We start from the raw sequence: 6,000 nt of genomic DNA, 5'->3' as shown, positions 1-6,000 counted from the left end.
GAGGAGAAAGGAAGAAAGAAAAGATAGGCCATGACTGGTCGGGATAACCTAGTGCTAGGACAGGGAGATAACAAGGGAAGATGAGGAAAAGAGGATGATTCAGAGCAAGGGAGACAATGTGACGGTTTTTGGGTCACTAAAGAGGAGGTGATGAGACTAGATAAAGACATCTCGAGACAGGCTAAAGACTCGGGAGAGATGCAGTTCTTGGTCACTTCAGTGCTGAATAGTGGATGGCTAGGACACACTCTAGTCTTCAGCTGGAGAAACAGGCTTTCACTTCCAGATTGCTGATTTTTCTTTTGGATTGGGTTGGGTTTGTTTTGTTGTCATTTTCCTTTGTTGTTGTAGTTTGTTTTTCTTTTATTTCAAAGATTGCAACCTTATCTGCAAGTTTAATCATGCTGTTGGAAGAGGTCTGAGCCAGTCCTGTCATAGGGCTGTCTGTAGACAATTTTGCATTTAAAATAATAACTTCTAGATTGTATATGTCTACTTTACTTCTATGTACCATAGCAATCACTGGATTACAAATTGACACAAATCCAGTTTTCCATTCTTACAGTCTTCCTTTTCAAGGAGTTCCTTACCTTTCCTTGTCTGCCACGACTAGACTACCAGAGATGCCATACTAGTGGCACCTCAACAGGAGGATAATGTTAAATACCTTGTGGACATCTCAGTCCTTGGAAAAGTAGTCTTGTAAGAAGCCTTTGATGCAAAAGCTGGCTACCACCATCATTACTCCTAGTAAGCAAAAGGACCACAGTTCTTAAGCTGATCTTAGAGATACCTTTAGAAGTATTATCAAGCTTGCCATCTTGACAGTTGTCCAGGATTAGGCACCTAGAGACCACTGGAATCTCAATTTAAAATCTGTATCTAGGAAACTATTTGCCAACAGTTACAAGGGCCAGTATATGTTTCAGAACGCACAGCACCATAGATTCTGCTCTCAACTGGCCTCAGCCAAGGTAGCTCATAATACTTCTATTACCTCAGACAGGACATTGCAGAAGTTACTTCACTAACTTTGAAATGTACAGATTAACAGTTTTACAGAGGATCCCATGTGTGTACTGTTAAAATGCTGTTACTGTGTTCTCTTAAAACAATAGGCATCTCAGTCTAATGCAAATATTAGTAAAACTATTCTGATCGTTTACAAGCACAGCTGCAGGCAAGAATATTCCCACAAGTGCGTGCTAGGGTGCAATGCAAGCAGACTGGGATGCCAAAGGTCTGTGTGGCAATTGCTCATTTAAAAGGGACACTAAAAGAACTTATTGGGGGTGGGCAGAAGAATAACAGAAAATACTGGAAAGGAAGGTGGGAAGCCCCAGGCAGACCTGTCTCTAGGGGAAGAGTTTCAAAGCATGGGAAAGAGAATGTTGAAAATGAGAAAGAACCAAGGGAGTAGAAGAGGTGACCAACTTGGCAGCCCCACCAAGAATGAAAGGAAGGAGTCACCTGTGCCTGTGAGATGACAAGATGCTGAAATGCTCTGGCTCAAGTAAAGCCAACCAGAAGCAGATTTAGGAGGAAAGACCAAGGTTTGAAAAACACCTGTGTGTTCCTGGACAAGGGTGGCTTTATCACAACGTCTTTCACTACCATTTTGAATCTGCCACTCCTTTGAGGTATTCTAATTTCAATTTTTTCAGTAAAGGGACAGTGTCACTGCTTGGCAAGGCTCCTAAAGCAAGCACTACAATCCCTAACATCCTCCAAGGTACGTGTCCTGTCAAAGCCAGGCAAGTTGGGAGCTAGTCAATGGATAGCTACCACTACAACCACACTCAGGTATTAGAAATATGCTCTCATTCCTAAAGGAGCCAGGTTGAGTTTTCTTCACCTCTCACCTGTCCAATGGTTCATGGATTCCCAAGGTCAGGAGCAATAAAATATTAACATCTAATCTGTCATCCTACCAATGAAAACTATAATCTGGCTCATGACCTCACGTGAGTATCAGGTTGTTAACTAAAGAAAGGAATCAAATCTTCCTCTAATAAATACTCCAGACTGTGACAGGTAAAATTCAGGTCATACCTCTCCTTTGAAGTTTTAATGGCCACTCCAATTTTATGATAAAGCCACTTACCTTATGTTTGTAGTAATTTTGCAAAGCCTAAAGCGGCTCTAGTCATCTTTGGTGCACAGTTCCCAAGGACATAGTTCTCATAAAACTGCAAGCTTCAAAGGGATTAGACCTCTTCTTTTCTCTCCTCTCTGTCTCTGTCTCCCTTTTTTAAAGGAACATTTCTGAATATTTCCTCCCCTTTTTTCTACATAGCGCCCTGCTGAGCTTCTCCATTGAACCCTGCAAGTAGACTTGCTCAAGCTCTGTCACCCACCAAACCAAACCAAACCAAAAACTAACATAACTAAAATAAAATAAAATAATAAAATACTGTTTTTTCCCCATTTTCATTATAGCGAGGCAATTTTCTGGGTAATTTCTGCTTTTTGTCTTTATTCTATTGTCAATGCAGAGCAATTTGAAGCAAATCAATAGAGCCTGTGTATTTGCATATTTCTGAGGCTCTAAGAAGGACCACATGCAGCAGAACTGCTCCCCTGAATGCCATGGGGTTTTGTTTGTTTGCTTCCCTCCTTTTAAAGTCGAGAGAAGCCAAGCTGAATCTGCCAAAGCTTGAATCCAAAGCTAATGCCATCCTGGTAAATGAAACAGCTCTGGGGAACGTTTCCAGGCGCTGGAAGGCAATTGTCTGTGCTGCTTAATTGTTAGCGCAGTGCCTGGCACAGCAGAGCCAGGGCCAACTTTCCCAAACAATTCCCCAGCGCAGGCCAACAGCTGGCATGGGCTGGGGCTACTCTCAACAGGCGGCTTGTGTGCAGAGCAAGGAGGAGAGAGGAGGTCGGGAATATGGGTGCACTGTTTCCATCTCCCCTGGCCTCAGCACTGGGGAACGGTCCCAAGTGTGTTTAATTTACGAGTACAGACACAGCTCCTGTTGCTCAAACAAGGCTTGTACAACTATGCTGTTGCAAGGAGAAAGCTGCTTATCCATCTTGCCGGCATAAACATACACATTTGCTTGTAGACTGATCAGATGCATTGCCTTGGCTGTAAAACTGATTTGTTTCCATTAATTGCTAAGCATGGTTTTTTTTTCAGATGTTCAGGCTTGAATGCAAGGATGAGACACTCGGGGAAAATAAACCCCAAAAATATCTGTTCATTTTGCCAATTCTCCGGTGGCATTAAGGATTAGAAGTCTTGAGATGGAGCAGATAGAAACTTTCTGCACTTAACATGGAGCGCTGGAAAACAATTCAAATCAGGTGTCTGTCGGGCATGGGCCAAACCATCCCCAACCACAGTTGAGCAAATAGCGTACAGTTCAAAGTAATTTGGTTTTATCTGCAAATGTGGCAGTCCCAGATGTTTCTCCAGGCACGGTAAGGTGCACCAACCCACACACCTTATGACAGCAGTGGCTGGTGGTATTTGCATGGAAAGAATACTTGCTTGGAAACAAGTTGAAGACGGGTCAGGTGATCATCTTCTTTTGAGTCACCAGATCCCAGATAAAACCCCATTCCCCACTTTGGGGACAAAGTGAGCAACAGGCAGAAGAAACAGCAGAAATTGTCTCTAAGGGACCATCACAAAACAGCAGTCCCAGACACAAGCAAATGAAGGATCATCTACCAGCCACTATATGCAAGCTACAGAGCATAAATACACAAAATAATCTCCTGAAGATGATAAAACAGGAATATGTGGGTTCCCTGAGACTAATTTGTCTGCAGATGGTACATGTCAGAAATAGCTGGTATTCAGAACTGTCTTTTCAGGGCACGCTTCTTTAAGGTTACTGAAAAGTTCCTTTATTCAAGAAATTAGCTTAAATGTCCTAAGGCACAGAATGTACTCTGAAAATACTCACATTTCATTTGATTGCTGTTGTTAATGTTTCAGAAATGAAGTAAGTTTTCCCCCGGGGACATTGAGCCTGGCTTACCCACTTGTCTGAGCTTCTTCAAAGGAGGAATGACTCTTAGTTCTGGCCTGATAACAGCACAGGAGAAAAACCAAATACAGTATTAGGAAAACAGCGATTTATTAATTTTTTGGGGTGGAAGGGAAACCACAGGTAAATTTAGTAATAGCATATAAATATTTGTATAAGAAAACTACTGTTATTTCATTACTTACGTGAGAACACAGAGAACAAAAAAAACAAGCCAAATGAATTTCAACTTCAAGTGTATCTGAACATATTTCTATTGCTTTTTCTTACCCACACTTTATGAATTTGAGTGTTCATTCAAGAGATTCATCACAGATGGGCTGAGGGGAAAGGTTTGGACCATCTAAAGCTCTTACTGACTGATAATGGGCAGCAGAAAAAATAGTGTTGATCAGGCAAGAATTCTTGCCATCTTCCACAGCAGAAATCTCACTGTATTAAAATGAAACTGGAAGATAAATATCTTTTAAAGGATCAAATCTGGATCCAGCCCCAGGAGACACTGCAGATTAAAAGACTGACATCCAGAAATTTGTTGTGAAAACTCCCCAAGAGCAATACACTGAGACTTTAGGTCTTCTTTTCTGTCATACTTAAATACAGCCAATTTTTCAAGTTGAACCTATTTCAGCACATTATTTCAATCAGTGATGGTGGTTGCCCAGTTGAGCCCAAATTGTAAAAGGTACCCAGAGTCACCTAAAAAGTGGTGGCAGTGGTGCCAGCTCTGCACCAACACTACTAAGGAAGAAGGCTGCTCCCACAGACCCAGACCTCAGAGCCATCTCTGGTGCCAGCACAGCCTGCAGAAACAGATTTCTCAAGTCTGCTCCAGTCATATGAGTTACTGAAGCTGCACATTTCTTCTCACAGAAGCAAAACATCTGATCCACCTAAATGGGATTTAGCACCTATCGTGGGGTGTAATGTAAGCACACAATCCAGAAAACATTCATACTGCTAATGTTTGACCCTACAGCTTAAATACTGATAAATTTATGAGTTTTAAATTCCTTATGGGGTCCTAGAGCTGTGCTTTTGTAGATTTGTAGCACAGCCTCAGGCTTCATGCTGTTAAGGACTAAATGTTCATCCCCTTTCAGGATCCAGAAATAAGGTGTTGCCCTGCCAAAATCCTCTTGGAATCTTAATGTCAAAGATGGCACACTTCTGGCTCACTTTCTATTTGTCCACAGCATGAAGTTTCTCACAAGCTGCTGTTGTTTTTCTTTGTTAAGCCATTGGTTTGAAGGAATTTGGTGATGGTTCCCTTCTCTGATGGAGTAACCTATGAAGCAGGATAGTGCTCCAGTGGCTCAAGATGCATTACTGGCTCCTCCTGGCCCTGAGAAAGCCAAAAGCACACATCCACAACTTCCCAGGATATCCAGCAGGCCATGGACTATTCAGGGGCACAGTGAGAGCTCACTGCATTTGCATTCATCCTCCTCAAGCAGCCAGGAGGATTCATGGGACTGGAAAAAGAGAATGATGAGTCTGTGTCCTCTCAGTGTGGGTGCTGACCTGGGAGACTGGGACTCTGGTCCCTCTGAGGGGTCTATGTCCTTTTTTTGGTCTAGTGATCCACCCCAATGGCTTGGAAATAATGACAAACCACAATAACAATAGCCAGCTAAACAAAACAAGTATAAACAGAAACAACAACTGGGGCTGGGAAGAGAAATGGCCTTTGGGGATATTATTTTGAAGAGACTTGAGACTTTGATTTCCCAGGCAGAGGAGATGGCAAATCAGCCAGTGTGACTCCTTGTTTCTTGAGAAAGAGACAAACCACATTTTTGAAAATCTTCCTGTAGCCAAAGCTGTTGAACTGACTCTGCTACAGTAAAAAAGAGTGAAATGGGAAAATGGGGAGGTCAGTACAAAAACAAAGGTTGGATATCCCATGACTCCACTCTGAAGCCTTTCTAAGGTGCTGCCTCAAAAGCAGAGAATCTCCCTAGGCACCACATATCTTTGCTTGATCCCATGGGAAGGA

The sequence above is a fragment of the Motacilla alba genome, chromosome 1, assembly GCF_015832195.1.
Source record: "Motacilla alba alba isolate MOTALB_02 chromosome 1, Motacilla_alba_V1.0_pri, whole genome shotgun sequence".
NCBI lineage: Eukaryota > Metazoa > Chordata > Aves > Passeriformes > Motacillidae > Motacilla > Motacilla alba.
This window is presented reverse-complemented; position numbering follows the sequence as displayed.